The 17,500-nt window shown below is 41.4% G+C and overlaps 1 long non-coding RNA gene across 1 annotated transcript in view; it reads left to right on the top strand.

Annotated features, from left to right (window-relative positions):
• Positions 1-17,500, top strand: part of LOC103366634 (uncharacterized) — a 128,630-nt gene that overhangs the window by 74,629 nt on the left and 36,501 nt on the right. The window contains exon 3 of the long non-coding RNA XR_520676.1: positions 14,464-14,523. This is a non-coding gene — a long non-coding RNA (uncharacterized LOC103366634). The remainder of the gene's footprint in view (positions 1-14,463; positions 14,524-17,500) is intronic.

The raw sequence follows: 17,500 nt of genomic DNA, 5'->3' as shown, positions 1-17,500 counted from the left end.
AAACCATTTGGTGTTCAGAGGGTTAACTTCCTTTTTGAAAATGAATAAATTATTATCATCATCATTCTCTTTAACCGAACAAATGAGAGATAAGACTTTTTTTTAAGTGTTTCTTAAAGAATGGTCAACTGTTCTTTGGAGTCCTGTGGCTTAAACACCGTCACAAACCTGCAAACTATGACACCACAGCTCCTATCTGCCATTTCATCTGAGAGTGTGAATTCTAAGCATGCAGTTAAATCCACGACAGTAACTCGAAAATTCCACAAGAGAGCTAAAAGAGCTGCAGACACATGATTCGTGATAAGTAAACGTCTGAAATCCTAATTCGCTGCTCGCTGTTATGGACTGCGGAGCGGACAGGGGAGTGATTTTGGACGCTTCCAGGCACGAAGAAACACCGACATGGCTGCCAGACGGCGCATTACATCACCTGAAAGCCCTCTGCTCTGAACGGGTTCGACATTGGCCTTGGGTAATGTCAAAACCATGTGTACAAGCTAAATGAGTTAAATGCATCCCTCCCCTTCACTTATTTAATTTTACCTCACGAGGACGTGATTGGCGTGGCGGCTATTTTTGACTCTCATCAAAGTTTTTTTTTTCCTTTTTTTTTTCAACATCCTTGGCAACTCTGATGATTGTCCTGAAACTAACCTGTAATCATTTAATGCACTGTACTTGTGTAGAAAGAAAGACGCTCCTTCACACTGCTGTCCTAGAAATTCTCTTTTAACTGCTGTTGTGTATTCTGTTTGAAGCTCGGGCTTGACAGCTTCATTTGTGAAGTGTCTCAATTAGGCAGAATATTTCTGCCGACATATCTCGACGCCCAGACTGTCTCACTAGAACATGAAAGCCCGGGCTTAAGGAAGTCATCACACACCTCGGCAGAGAGAGACAGACACACACATGCATGTGCGCGCACACACACACACACACACACACACACACACACACACGCAAACACTAAAAATAGAGGCAGCTATCCTACTAACGCTGGTTAATGCTCCTCACCCCAGACAGTTGGATTTGCATATCTTTAATGTGCTTTTTTCTCCTCTCTCCTTCCCTTCTCTGCGTTTCTCCTTTTTCTCTCTCCGTCTTTCTGTCTTGTGTGAAACAGTCTGGTCTCTTATAGGAATTCTCAGGAGGGCTTGCAGTGCATGTTGGGAGGGAGCTTTTTGTATCAGAAAAGCAAGAAAAAAGCAGGCTGAAAAGATTTCAACAATTGTGGTAATTAGAGATTTTGGAAAGGCGAGACACCCCCACCGCCACCGCCACCACCACCGCCACCTACCCCACCTCTCTCTCTCTCTCTCTCTCTCTCACTTTCGCTCACTCTGGCTCTCTCTCAGGTCTTTCAGGCCACTGTAATGGTCTCCATCTGGCCTGTGAGGGGGGGAAAGAAAGGTATTGAGTCCCTGGGCTGTATAGGACGACCATCTGGGCCGAGCCACTCCCACAGCTCGGAGGCCACCTCTCAACTGTCCCAGCCGACCGGCAGACACCGGCCGCGGCTACATGCCATGACCCCATGTCAGTATCAATAACAACAATAGGTCCTGGCCTGCTTATTCCATTAAGCCCATGTGAGTCTTCCAATAAATAGTAAGCATTGCAGTCTGCTACGAGGCTCTGTCACTTTGCTAGCATGCAGTTAGCATATGCCATATTGCAGAGAGCATGTTCATGCAGTGCCAGTTGGGGTCCTGCCAATGTACAGTGTGTTTATCAAGCTCAGGGGACGCATTTGTCCTCTTCCTCTCAGGCCTCCTTCTCAGACACTGGCATCTTCTGAGCATGACCCCAACTATCTAGAACACCTTTCACTGGACGAGCCTCCGCTTGGAAGGTATAGTTCAGGACACTGAAATTGTAATTTCAGCCTTAAGGTACCAATAAATGTTCATTTTATAAAGAATAATAGGATTTTAAATAATAAAACATTACATACTTTTGTAGAGGCAATTTTAACTGATTGAAAGCAGTCACTCTTTGGCGGTGGATAAGGTCGAGGATATTTGCCGAAGTTTTGAAAGCTGCCTTTCAACATCTAAAACCAACTCAATTTGCCACAGGTGGCCTCCAAACAAATGTCGACACATCTCAAGGACAATTAAAGCAAACAGAGTGCAGCTCACCACAGTTTAGGGTGTCACAGTAAAGGGTCGGAATGCTTTTGGAAATTAGATTTTTCAGTTTTTTGACGAATTAATATGTCTAAAAACATGCTCCCTTTGTCATTTTAGTCATCGTTTAATGGACAAACATGGCTTTTTTTTGCCCTGTTAAAATTCAATCTGCAACACAATGCGCTGTGCACCAAGTGGAGAGGCCTGAATACTTCTGAATCCTCAGCAGGAGAGGGTTTTGGACTGACGACCTTATCGGCATAATGGCTTCTTTTATCGGTGCACATTTTTCCAAATCAACGCTGCAGAAGTTGTTTTCAGAACACAGCTGTGGATAAAAACTGATTAGATCTAAGCACAAAAAAAAGACCTGGATCAGAACGACTGCTTGTTGTCATGGTTAAAACAATAAAGTCTTGGTTGAGTTCAGAGAGCAGTCGTGTTCTATATTTTGCTGACCGCTCCACCCTCTTTGATCTCAACCTTCTGAATGATGAAAATTAATCAGAGGAAGGAAAGAAAACGTGCAACACAATATGTGAGGAAATGTAATATTGAGGATTTTGTTGGACTCACATGGAGGGAAGACAGACAACAACGGGGAGGATTCCTGAATGTAGAGAGAGAAAGATCATTACAGCAAAAGAAAAAGCTGCGCCTTGAAGTTACCTTATAGGAACTCTCCGTTCAGCACCATAGCAGGAGACTAAAGAGCGGCAGCAACCTGTTATTTTTCACTTGACTTTGCCTTTCTGTTTATTACAGCCGCCTCCTGCTTGAGTATGTTTTTCAAGTGCTCACAGCAGGTCCAGTCAAGTGGCCTATAAATTAAACTGGAGTAACTACTTATTAACCCTCTGAGCCCTAAAACGCACCAGCGGGTTCAGAAGGCGCGTTATCCTTAGAAAATGTCAAAATTGCAGCATTTTCGGTGCCAGAAATTGTAAACATAGAAAGAATCACTGGATGTTCAACCACTCATGTGTGATGTGTGCTTCCATATGGAAATGATCCAAATCACAGCCTAAAAACTAACATTGTGACTTTATTCTACATGCCTCATTTAAAAACATCATCAACAATTTACAGTTTGGTTTCGTTCATGAGGATCCCCGTCAGCACCAGCATAAGCGTTGGCTTTTCTTCCTGGGGCACAGTCACACTTATACACACAACAAACATCACTGCTCATCTCGTTAACTTCACAATTAAGTAAAATAAAGTAAAGAAACATGTTGTCATTTAGTACAACAGACATTAACTCATACACAGAATTATAAATCCATCATTATTAATCTTGAACTCACAGGAACTTGATTCTTTCATATATACAAACAATTCATCCATCCATTATCTATCCACCACTTAATCCTCACTAGGGTCACAGAGGGCTGGAGTCTATCCCAGCTGACTCAGGGTGAAGGCAGGGGACACCCTGGACAGGTAACCAGTCTATCACAGGGCTACACTTAGAGACAGACAACCAAGCACACTCACATTCACACCTACGGACAATTTAGAATCACCAATTAACCTCAACATGTTTTTGGACTGTGGGAGGAAGCCGGAGAACCCGGAGAGAACCCACGCTGCACGGGGAGAACATGGAGACTCCACGCAGAAAGATTCCGGTGTCCTCACCGGGACGCGAACTGGCAACCTTCTTGCTGCGAGGCAACAGTGCCACCAACCCTGCAGCCCCAAACAATTCCTAATTCTTCATAATAAACATATCATCAGAATGACCTTAAATAACCTCTTTATCCATCCTGTTCCCACTGAATCCAAGAAAATAGGGCAAAAGCACATTTTACATTCTTTGCTCTCACCAGCATTACGTTTTGTTTTGAAACACCATTTTCTTGTCTACACCTCCTTAAACTTGTAAATATTGTTTCAACAAAATTTGGAAACAATCTTTAGTATCCTCTTGAACTAACTGTAGCGGTAATGAATTCCACCTAATCGTGGCTCTGGACATGACTGTTTTCTGCCTTGTGCTTTAGTGCTTTGGGTAGAACAAGCCGCTGTCGGAATCGTGTTCGATAATCACGTCGAGCAAACTGAGAAAGTAGCCTTTCATGTAGTATCTTTGGAGATCGCATATCTGATACATTCGTTGTGTAAGAACGCTGTAAAGCACAACACGCTGCTTCATTTGGAGCTACTGTGGCACCAGATCAAATCACAAAACATTTATCAAGCTGTGACAGAACTAAAGCATTCAAAACTTGTTTAATGACATCTGATGGCATAACTTTTCATACTCTCCGTACAGCTGACACGCCCCGACCCATCTGAATCACAGTGCAATCAATTTGTGACGACTGTGTTAATTTATGATCTAACATAACACCCAGAAGTTTTGCGTCTCGTACTTGTTCAATTGTTTGTATTTAATCTGATCACAGGTTCGGCTTTTATCTGATAACAATCTGTATCATATCCTGAAAAAAAGTCAACAAAATTGAAAATAACAGAAGCTCTGTGAATATTGTGCTGAACTGCAGGCTGTGTTCACACCAGAGATAAGTATGGAAAAGTACTAGAGAGACTGAGGGGGGAATTAAACATACTGGATCAATAAAAAAAAATGCAGCATAGCTCATAAACAGCACACAGCGGAGCAAGTTGTCAGCAAGTTATCGGAAGATACATTCGGCATGGTTGAAATATCTTTGCAGAGTTGATGTAAATGCTTAGTTTATAGAGGCTGCTCAAAGGAATGCGGTCAAATATCTGTGGCATGTGGAGCCGTTACTGGTATTGAAAAGGCCTTTTTATTGTCAGTGTTTACAACAATTGTGCCAAAAATATACATTATTTATAATATATAACACAAATACATAATACTTCCTCACATACAGCCGTTCTTTTGCAGGATTTCAAAAAGCCTTTAACCAATATTTGAAGTCCTTTGTGCTCCGACACTTGGCAGACATGTTAGACATCAGTCTGACATCAGGGGCTATTCTGTGCCACTTTATGCAAATCAGGTGAGCTGTGAAAAGGGTTAATTTACATATTTTATTTTGAGCCACTTTTCTACCAAAAGTCCCAAAAGTAATATCTGTGAGCTTCCCAAGGAGCCACAGGATTCCTCAGCCGTTCACCGTCTCTGTCTGAAACCCCCTGCAAAGCTAGCGTAAATTAGTCAGCTGCCATATTAAAAAAGTGATGACTTTTTTACTGTATAGTTTCCCACCATACAGAAGAAAAATGGTCTTTGACGTAGAGAATTCATGCCAGATGTCCTTTTTTGCATAAATGCTTAAGAGGACTCTGACCTGTGGGAATTCTTCTGTAGCTCCTTGATGCACATGGAAACACACTGAACACAGATGAGTGTTGATGTAAGCCTCAACACTCTGGTTCCTGAAGTACAAATGCAAGTAGAGGAAGACAGTTGAACACAGCGGCTATGGTGAATGGTTAGGCCTTCCTACACTTTACGTCAGAGTCAGCTCTTTCACCGTTAGAGCCGACTATGCAATACATTGTACTGATGTCATATCGTATCATTTATCACAAAAACACATATTTGTTCATAATAACTTAATTATGAAAAAAGATCAAACTTTTGCAAACTAACATCTGTACTGATTTCTTTCACTTTCTTCATTGGATAAGTCGCAAAGTCTCTGACGTTTCATAACACAGACCTACCACATATCAAAATAAACGGCATCCTTCCGAAGATACCTGTTGTTTCTTTGTAAGACAAAGAGCTGTGTGGCTTGGAAATTACAGCAAACGTCTTTGTTTCTGCATGGCACTGACATTACATCCCATCCATCCATCCATCCATCCATCCATCATCTACACACCGCTTAATCCTCATTAGGGTCGCGGGGGGGCTGGAGTCCATCCCAGCCGACTTCGGGTGAAGGCAGAGGACACCCTGGACAGGTCACCAGTCTATCACAGGGCTACACTTAGAGACAAACAACCAAGCACACTCACATTCACACCTACAGACAATTTAGAATCACCAATTAACCTCAACATGGTTTTGGACTGTGGGAGGAAGCCGGAGAACCCGGAGAGAACCCACACTGCACGGGGAGAACATGCAAACTCCACACAGAAAGATGCTGTGTGTCCTCATCGGGACGTGAGGCAACAGTGCTAACCACTGTTCCACCTTGCAGCCCACATTACATGTCACTTTGTATAAAAACAAAGACAAAATAACGTATTCGTGTTCAATTATAATCATTCAAAAGTTGTGGTTAAAAGATGTTTGTGGGTCACCACAGTGATGATCCAAGACTTTGGATGCCCAAAACGAAGTGAAAACAGTTTCTAAGTCATACAGCGTCCAACCAGTGGTTCTGACATTACCAGATACTTCCTGCATGTTATGGTGGGATACATGAAAAACCAATCATTTTATAATATAGATCTAAATATTTCCACTTGATATAAAGACTAATATAAAAAAATACAACACAACATGAACCACAAGTCCTTTAAAAACCTAAATACGAGCCAAAAAGGTAAAGGCAGTGAAATCACCCTGAGGGCTCACAGGGTTAACACAAGCAGTACAGATCGGATTTGTGTTTCTATCAAGTAAGCAGACTCTGGAGATGAGGGTTTGTAATAATATATAGTAGGCGCTTGACCAGACCACTCAAATGATGTTGAACCAAACACATAACAGAATTTAAGACCCAGAGCTTCTTCTGTTTATTTATTAAATAACCTGCTGCAGCTGAAATGTCTTATAATCTAAACACAGCTTGACTTCCTTAAGAGCCCTCCAAATATAAACAGTCCGTCCTGTTAGAGCTAACTGTATACAGTGTATTTATTCTGCCCATTTTAAATAAAGTTTCCTGCTGATCGATTGGCCTTGAGTAAATAATTGCAGACGAAGCCGTGTGCTGGTATTTGTGGCAGCAGGTATCTTCATATTCAATCCATTCAGATTTCCCAAACATGCTCTGCTTACATTTTGGAAAGAAGGGAGTTATTGGAGTGTGGCCCTGCCCATTGAGGAAACCACCAACACCAGACACTAAGAAACTATTGTTTTGGTTACAATAAGCTCTAAAGGATCACACAGACAAATAAATCTGATGAGAATATCCAGATGCCCAGTGAATAAATAAGACTGAAAGATTATTTACAAAACGCATTAGACTATGGGACCATTGATTAGTCAACAACAACTGGAATCAGTGGCGAGAAACAACGTGGCAGCAAATTCAAAATTAGTATTAGTAAGTAGTAAGGTATTTATAGTATGTAGAGCCACTTTTTTCCTCCCAATATTGGTAAAACCTAATACATTACATACAACATACATTTGAAATACTAATGTACACAAGAAAGCCAAGGAAAACCAGCACACATGGGGTGTGAAATCCAGGCATATTAGTGTACAGTCGTGACTCGATAATCCGACGCTAAATGTAAAATCTTCATTTATCTTTTTTAGCAAGGCTGTTGGATTGTCAAGACGGAGGTCGAGATACAAGGAAGGCTTGATACTTGAAGCCTCATTTGTTGTTAATATTTATTGTTTATAGTTGTTATAATAACTAGTGTATTGTTAGAACACTACACATCACTGGATGTCACGCCTAATTGATTGGTGTGCTTGTGCACGTTCCGGCCACTTCCACCCCGGGGGCGGGGGCCCTCTGATGAGGGGAAAGTGGCCGGAACGTGCAAGCAGTATTTGGCTGCTGAAGCCAGTTTAGTTAGTGGTCACACTTCTGTTTCCACCATCGGTGGCGGCGGCGGCGGGGCAGTGGCGGATACGCTCCACCGTCACCATCCATGTTTACTTCCGTAAACACTGAGCACATTCGGCGTGTGACGTCGTCGTGTCCTCTTCTGCGCATGCGGAACACTTTTGGGTCGTATGAAGTTCACACAGCAGATCACATACAAGTCGCATTTAACTGGAAATGTGAATAAACTCACAAAAAAATTGGATTTCACAAAAAAAATCCAAACTGAGCATTAAGTCCTGCAGTCTGAACGTAGCCAATCTGTCGGATTGTTCAGTCAGATAATACGCCGTTATCCTTATTTGTGACATAAAATATCATGTCGGAGTCGGAATCCAAGACTGTCGGTATGTTAAGGCTATTTTTAATGGGTTCCGTTAGTTTTTTCATAAAAACCTGTTGAATAGCAAGGTTTTCGGATTAAGAGTCACATTATCGGGTCACGACTGTATTTTGCAAAAACTGATTTAGGCATTGGTCTGAGGTACCAGCTCTGAGTTAGCTCTGAAAATCATGACACAGCTAACGCACTTGATTAACACTGACTGGTTAATAAAAAGGTAAACGCTAACTGCAGCTCTGTCACAGAAGACAATCAAAGTGGCTTCGTGCCCATCCACCACCCCGACCTCCACACCTTTACTTTCTGCTTCACTACACACACTGCACTACTGCTGCTGTGCTGCATGCAGATGTTGGCACTGGACATTATTTGTGAGGCGTAAAATTGTATGGATTCAAGACGGAAAATTCAAACCAGTCATGATTTTAACAAAATGAGCAATTATTCCCATGTTAGCACTGGAGAGAATACAACTCATACAAAGTTTTACTAACCTGTGTGCTTAATCTTAACTGCTGGTTCCACTACAGTGAGCGCCAGCAGCTTATTTTAATATCATCTTTGTGGTTATCTCCACTTGACTGGCCCCTCCCATCGAGCTCGTGACAGCCCTGATTCACCTTCCTTATCTAGACGAATGGAGTGAGCAGTGTGACATGCTGTTGTTGGAAGTTCCTGATTTGTATCCTGTAAACTATTTCAAGTACTCACTCTGTCCATTTTAGTGCAAATTGTGTTTGCCTAAAGTCATACGCTAAAAGTAGTGCCGTGATGCTGGTTTTGACCTCCACGTTAAGCACAGGCAGAGACTAGTACATGCTAATTAAGATAAGTATCGGACCATGAAGAACTCATATCTCTGCTGAACAAAAACTGAAATGTTTGACATTGCTGCAGTCAGCCTCACTGGTTCACTTTTCACTTAATGCGAGTCAGTTGATACATGGCGTTCCAAGCCCTGAAATCTGCATTTTCCCTCCAATTTTTCTCCATTTTGTTATTTCAGACTGCAGCTCAAGGCTGACTGAGCACATTAAGCATGAGATCTGCCAGGAAAGCGATACCGTAGCTTTCCTCAGAAAGCTCTTCTAACACATTGGTTTTGTGGAAAATCTCAAATCAGGATAAAGGATCGGAGCTTGTTTGCTGCAGGATGAAATTAGAACAATGGGGGATATGCTATATGGCTGGTGGCAGATCCTTTATTTAAATAAAAAAAATACCAGCATCATGCTTTCAAAATACTCCATAACAAGATAAAGTTCCCCGAAAGTAATAATAAGAAAATATTACTAACAAAAGTATTATAGTAGTAAGTAGAAGCACTTGTTCTCTGACCAGTTTCTTACTGTGTGTGTCATTGTTTGATTGTTAATACTGATGCAGATAAACAGCACTTTACTGTTCTAACTTTTTCAAATAAAATTAACTTCAGGGCTGTTAAAATACTTGTATTTATCACTAATTTACAGTATGAGCTCATTCCAGCTCCTCATTAAAACTACAGAATTATACTGAGGATGTCGTGTAATGACCGAACCTCCCAAGGGACATCACTTGTTAAGGGGTTAAGTTTTACTGGTTCCCAACATAAGGGTCTGGCCCTTTCAAAGCATCACCAGATAAATAAGAGGGCCTGTGAGATTTTTAATGGAAGAGGAAAGAAGAAATATTTTAGGGGCAGATGACACTTGTAGTGAAACTGTTTTTCACTCGTATACATCTACAGTTTTGTCCTCACTCTTAGTTACATTCCACCACCGCAGACAAAGTGTTGAGAGAAGTTCAACCCCAGGAAATCTTATAAGTTGGTACCTACTGAGAAACTGCCCCAGGTATAGTCATATTTTACTAATCTGCCTGCTCCATGATGCCTTTTTTAATATCACTGTGCAACTACTTATAAAGGAACATCAGAGGTCTTGTGTCACTTTAATTTGATGAAACAGGCGACCTCTGTGATGCACTGCTTTATCTCATATCTCAGATTAAACATGGTGTGAATCGGGTTCAGGCCTGTGCCCCCACTACATTCCACTCAGTTTGTCAGTCAGTGATTCTCCTCATCTGTAGTCCGTCTTTGCCTTTGGCCTGTCTGTCTGTCTGTCTGTCTGTCTGTCTGTCTGTCTGTCTGCGGTCTGCCTGTCTGTCACCCCTGACTTTCCCTCTGTGTCTCGCAACAGTCATCCAAGCTATACAGCCGCTCAGCCAGTGGAAGAACGCTGGGCACGGTGCCAGCTAGCCGGGGCGCCAGTTGGGCAGTCCATCAGTAGCATTAAAGACATGTTATCCACCCGAGTGTATCCGTCTGGCTTAGAGCCCTGATCCCCTGTCCGAGCCCCCTCCCCATGCTGCCCCTCTACTCACTCAGGGGCCCTGGGTAAAGTGTACAGAGTCCCTTTCTTGCTTTATCAGCATGGCACCCAGGCATCCAGCCTGCTGCTTTAGGTCTCTTAAAACACGTACACAAATAAATGAGGAGGGTGCTGGAAATAACTACTTTCTCATCTCCAGCCAAGCTGCCCTGCTGGTCAGGTCATTGTCTTTAAAGGGACAGGGGCCCACAGAAAGCAAACCGCCGCTGCTGCTGACCTCCACTCAATTTTTGGTAAAGAATACAAAGTCAGCAAAGTTCATTTAGCCCTCTTGTAATATAAAATAGATGAGAGGTTCTACAGAGGCTTAAAAAGGCTGTTTGTTTCCTGTTATAGTTAGCCCAATAATGGACTTGGTGCTTTTTTCATCACAGCTAAAAATATTGCTGTTTTTCCTTTTGATCCTGAATATACGGGATTCGTACTGTGTCTTGTCCTCATTCTATCTGCTTTAATATAATGGTCACTGCTTTATGGATCCAGCATCATTGTTCCTGACACTTCAAGGGTCAGTTTCTGAAGCAACGCTCAGCAACGCGGGCAAAACAAACACCATTTGTAGTCCTTCAGCTCTTTCATGTCAGCCTGATATTTACAATAAATGTTGTCCTATAAGGCTTTGCCAATAACTTTTTAATCTTTTTTGTGTATGTTAAGTACAGTTAGCATAACACACACACACACAGAAAGAAAACACATTTGGTATTCACAGTTCATGTTATGCAAAGACCTTCACTGCTTATCCTGGCAAATAATAGATAAGGTAGATTCAAATATGCAAAATTAAATTCCCTGCTGCTATGTGACCCTGACCCAGGTTAGCGGTTGGAAATGGGTGGATGGGTGATTTTCAGTTTTAATCCCAGTAAACATAGGTGTCATAGTGTTGACCAGAATTTGACCCAAAAGCATATGTCAGGGATGATAAAAGAGACTTTCTGTGGAGAGGCATAGAGTCCAGAAGAGGCATCTCAATAACAGGATGAACACACTTGACTGTAGAAGCTTTGATGTTTTCAAGGAACTGGATATGCCACCATCACTCAGCCTGGATGCTAATTTTCTACCAGTGGTCACTCGCAGTATTGCAGTGAAAAAAAAAGTGTCTAAAGCCTAAAGGCTCATTTGTGGCTTCTGCATGACCAATACAGACTTTGGCAGCAAACGGTGGATGCACAAGCAGTGTATTCATACTACAATAGATGCACATCAATCTACCATGGAGACAGTCACATTACCCCTCACGCTAGAAAATAGAAAAACACTCAGAGCTACTGTGGATGTTTTTGAAAGGCTGCTTGTGATCAGAATTGGAAAAACTTTATTGATCCCTTAAGGGGAAATTGCTTTTTAGTTGCAGATGTTCCCAATTGTGATGTTGAACTTCTGACAGGATTATAGCAGTTAGTTACAGATTTCGCTGTAGCGCCGTGTCAATGTGATTATTCCTGAGGTGTGCAGGGGGTGGACATAGCTCAGGCTCTGGAGGAATTACAGTCCCACCTGTTTGGGCTCTGTGGATGGAAGGCATGGACAAATCAAAGCGACTACTTTAATTGTGACTGTTTCGATGATGGTCGGTGTGGCTGCAGTGAGGACAGTCCATCAAGTCGCAAATGTTGGGCAGCACAATGTTTATTTTTTTTTCAGTTTTGGTATTACAAATACTTGAAACCATGGAGGTTTCATGCTTATAAAGCTTCCACACAGCTAAGTGAGCCTTGTGTGACATCATTCCTATTTAAGTAATTTGGCTGGGCAGTGCAGACGGGGTCAGCAGGGGGATGGCTGAGGTCCAGTATCCAGGTCTCCTGAACACAGCTGCTGACTTACTGACCCCAAAAGACATGAAATATACATATATACAAATGTCTGTCTTCCTTTGTTAGTTAGTTTTGTTGTTGTCTCACTTTAAGTCATGCTTACATAATGCCAGACTGCAGTCCTAACCTTAACCAAGTGTTAACCCTTAAACAGTCTGTTGAAGTCCACGTTCTCACAATGCAAACCTGTCCTCACTGCAAAGCAAAACTTGTCCACGCAACTAGAAAACACCATGTTGACAAATGTGATGTTCAAAAATCAACTTCACTATTAGGGGAACATAAACCTCCTGCTAAAGAAGATGGCCGTTAACTAGTGATTGCTCATTCAATACCGCAAATACCAGCTTTACTGTATCAACAACATGTTATCTTATTAGCCGGTATGAAATCATAGAAGCTGTACAGTGTGTAGCTATGATGTAGCTAACTGAAGCTAAGCTAGTTTAGCTAACAGTGATGGTGAATGTAGATGCTCAGCCCTGGACTCGTTATATGTGCTGTTTGGTTTTGGAGATCAACTCAGGTTTGCCAGACAAATAATACACAACACATAACTAATATGGTACATACCGTAGTATGAACAAACCACCCCTTTGCTGCCAGTTTAGACAAACCCAAGGGGGCGATATGTCATGACCACATACCTACATATATATATATATATGTCGTGCTTAACAAATTTATGAGACCAATTGTCTAATTTGTGAAGCACTGTGAATATATATATATATATATGTGTGTGTGTGTGTGTGTGTGTGTGTGTGTGTATATATATATATATACATATATAATATAGAGCATTCAGCATCATGAAGTGCTTTAATTCGCACTCAGCTCTCAACGTTTTACCATTTTGAACAGGAATGAGGAATTTCAAACTGAATTCACGTTTTTATATTTTTATCCCCAAATTTGAGCTTCTCTGAGGAGTCAGAAATTAATCAAGCATAATATTCAACCACTAAAACTAATTTTTTGTTCAGGAATGCAAGTCAATAACCAGAATTTGACATCTTAATCAAGAAACAGTAATGTGCCTTATTATTATATTTGTTTTTTTTTTTGTTTTTGGTAAAACAGTGAATTTGAAAATCCATGGATAACAATAATAATTCTATTTTAGCATTAAAAATATCATTTTGGTTAAAGAGCTTCTACATACTGGTTTGTTAACCATTACAGAAACATAAGAAATGATTCTGGTCATGACCAATGCTGTTAAATTAGGGCAGCTGTGGCATAAACTTTTGGTGGTGGTCTGATGAATGTTGAATTTTTGGTTCTCCAATATATAAATGATAATCAAAATAGATAAAAAATAAATACATTTCTCCATGAAATAATTGAATTCCTCAAGTCTTCCCACTCATTTAAAGTATATAATAGATAGCTTTTTAAAAAAATTTTTGCATCTTTAACTGCACACACATTTTTTAAAATGTAAAATACAGCAGAATGCAGCGGGCAAAGAAAAGTATCTGCTATCCTTATTCTTTGCTCAGCTTTTTCAGTGTCGTGAATACAAACTCCTCATTCTACCATTATCACCCTCTCCAGTTCCCTCCATAATGAATATGAATTGCATTCTTAATAATAGACCTGACTGCCTGGCCCACAACAGCTGTAGAAAGAAGAGCAGACCCTGTTTGCTACTTAGCGCATTGAAGGGTTTCTCTGGTGTCATTATGGGTGGCAGCTGAATGAGCTCTGATGAAAGAGTGACTTCAGGTCTGTTGAACCTGTTGAGAATTGATCGAGGCAGTGGTGAGCTAAGTGAATGGTGTGCTGGAGCTCTGCACAGCGACTGAAGGTCAAGTACTTCCAAAACAGCTGAAAGGAGGTTTAATCCAAGGTCCTTCATTGCCCATCCTAACTCTTCAAAATGTCTCTCCAGCGTTGGTCCATCCAGATCTGTCCGTCCATTTTAGTAATTAAGTTCTAGGCATTCATATGGATTGTGGTATTTAAGATAGCAATGTTGGTTTCATGTGTGGTGTCTTCTCTGGGTGTTCTAACTCTTGCCATTGTTTCCGTTCACAGCAGTAATCATGGAAGACTCTACTCCTGAGAGCTCCGAGCCCATGAGTGGATACACAAAAGGTAAGGAAATTACCTTCACTGTATTAAATGGCTGGAAATCTCTTTCTGTTTGGCTTTTTATCTCAGTCTCTTTTGCCTTTTGATATGGATGTGACACTTGTGGCAGGGTCATTCTTGACAGCTCGCACATGATCCGCCGACATGTAGGCGTTCAACCTTGGAAGTACATTATTCCTAGATTTTCAATACTGGCTTATACAAACATGAAAATTAATGGCTTTAAAACCAGCCGTCACTTCGCTCTTAGGCTGATGCAACGCGAAGAACTCGTGCAAAAGTAGAGTTACAGTCATTTTAAGCCTCAAAAGTTTAGTCCTCCTATCTCAGAATTCGTCTCAAGCAGCCAAATTAGCTGACAGTTACACCTACTGGCAGTTGAGGGGAACAAAAAGGGGGGAAACAGCTCAGTTTGTGGTCTTTCAACTATCATGCAGAGTAAGTAATAATAGGGTACGATTTAAAGAGAAAGAAGTTGCCTCTTTGAATTTTTTTAATTTATTTTTTTATTTTTTTAAAAATCTATGACTGCTTCTCTCATTACCAAATTCACCTTGAAAAACATCCTTGTAAATGTTAACTCTCCCACTGAGCAGACATTTTCGGGTGGACTGATGAGAGCTTAGCAACTTGAAGGTATAATCCATGTTTTTTAGTTTGAATAGTATCATTTTACCCAGAGTACGGAGCAAATTACCACCACAGGAACTTGCTGTGAGGAGGGTATGAGGAGCTCAGTTCCTGTAATTGCGGCTCAGCAATTGATGCCCAAATGATGATTTCAGGAGATTGTTTTACCCCTCACTAAGTCCCTGCTTACTGATACTTTAAGGTTCAGGACCTTTTTGTGGCTGTCGCACGAAATAATGCTCCAGTGAAGTGTTTTTGGTTAAATGTGCGCAGCATTTTGAAACTACAAAGTCAAACAAGTTTATTTCTTTGTTATTCTGCTTTAACAACATGAAAACTAGACAGACAATGACGCGCAGGAGGAATTTGAGAAGCTTTGTCCAGCAGGCAAACTTCCATCTAAAGTTTGTTACATCTAAGCGATAGTCATTGTCTGCCTATGAAACCGGACCTTTGTCTGGATTTGGTGTGAACTGTCCAAGGCTGGACTTCTCTCTTTTAATCTGCTCTGAAGAGGTAGAAAAACGCTCACAATACCAACAAAGCACAGCGATGCCACGTGACCGGGTGTGTGTGTGTGTGTGGCTCGGTGTGTATGTGTGTGTGGCCCAAAGGTGCTGTACAGTACAAAGATTTCTTACCTCATACCAATGGCATTCCCTGAGAGAAAGCAAAGAAGCAGCGTACGGCGGGGGGCACTAAGAGCCCATGCCCTCTTGGGGAGCAATAAGGATCCAGCATTAGTCCCATTTAAAATATTAAAACCGTCCACACTGAGGCCGGATGGAGGCGAGAATTAGAGAACTGAGAGCTGGAGGAGGGAAAGAAGTAGGAGAAATAAAAAACTAAAACGCTCCGGAGGTTTTGGCAGGAGGTATGTGGTTCAAATTTCCAACTGTTCTGAAGGTTTCCACTTGAATCCTTCACTTTAACATCCCTTCAAGTTATATTTGTAGCTTTTAAACAAATAAGACATTCTTGCTCTTACAAATAAGACGTTTTTTTTTCAGAGGCATTTCAACTCACTCTTGCTCATATCAGTTCACTCAGTGGCTACTTGGTGCTTTAAGGTAGCCAATGTTTGCTTACTGAAGGTGGGAAAATGATGGATAAAGGACATTTTTTGTCATTCCGATGACGTTGTGACTCTTCCTTCCTTGTGATGCTGTTACAAGCCCATGTGGAATACGAGTGAGAAACTTCACCTGTGCTGGAACACAGCGTCAGAAATGTTCTCATCTGTGATAAAACCGCACGAATGGTTGGATTTGGTAACTTGTACGTGATAAGAATGGATGTCAAAATGTCAAAAGCAAGTATGTCAATCCAGACCATGACTGTATACTGCCCTCTTGGACCGCTTGGTTTTGGGTTGAGCACATCAGATGAGTTGGGTTCATTGAAATCTGGGTGGAATCCCCAAAGTGTGATTGCTTATGACTGATTTTATGAGACTGCACTGGAGAATGAGTCCGTTGTTAAACACTTTACTCAACCATGTTTATGAGGCATTTCATTGGTGATATTCATGCTGAAGTTTTGCTTTGTTATGGAAAATGATCTGCACTTACATAGTGCCTTTCTACCATAGTGGTACTCAAAGGCACTTTACAATATTTCCTATTCAGCCATTCACACACACACCAGTGTGATATGGCGTGCCTGCAGTCGGAAACAACTTTAGGTTCAGTGTCTTGCCCAAGGACACTATGACATGTGGAGGTCCTGGGGATTGAACCTTGTGACTGCGCTTCCACCTGAGCCACCACCTCATTGCTGCCTCTGTAGTGCAAGGCTGCCCTGATTTAAAAACTAAAAAGCATTTGACATTTGTCTGTGATTACCAGACAAGGACCTGCAGCATCCATGTGAGTTATGACTCTTATTTGTTAAGATAGAAGCAAAACAGAATAATATTGTGACAGTGCCACAAAAGCCATACCAGAGGAGGTTTGGGTGGATAGACAGGTCAGGACATTTGGAAGCTTGATGTGGAACACGACTGATTAGTTTCCATTTCCTATCAACAAATAATTATGTCCCTTTTCATTGTTACTAGTCTTTTCCTAAACTTCACCAAGGTGACACCAAAAGGCCATTTTAGGGAAGGCCAAAGCCTTGTGTGACCAGATTAACATATCTACTTTGGGGTTAGTATTTCTGACCTGCAGTGAAACTCTACAGTGATTAGTCCAACTCAAAGGGGACAAATGCTGATTGGTTAAACTCAGATATGACAAAAGTTGCCATTTTTTACCCTTTTGATGTCCTTATTAAGTAACAGTCTTCTCCTCTTGCCTTCAACATTAATGTGACCTTATAGCTAACATCCATCCATCCATCCATCCAT

The sequence above is a fragment of the Stegastes partitus genome, unplaced genomic scaffold (assembly GCF_000690725.1).
Source record: "Stegastes partitus isolate 25-593 unplaced genomic scaffold, Stegastes_partitus-1.0.2 Scaffold961, whole genome shotgun sequence".
NCBI classification, from domain to species: domain Eukaryota; kingdom Metazoa; phylum Chordata; class Actinopteri; family Pomacentridae; genus Stegastes; species Stegastes partitus.
The sequence above is the reverse complement of the archived record's forward strand: the minus strand, read 5'-3'. Positions and strand labels throughout refer to the sequence as shown.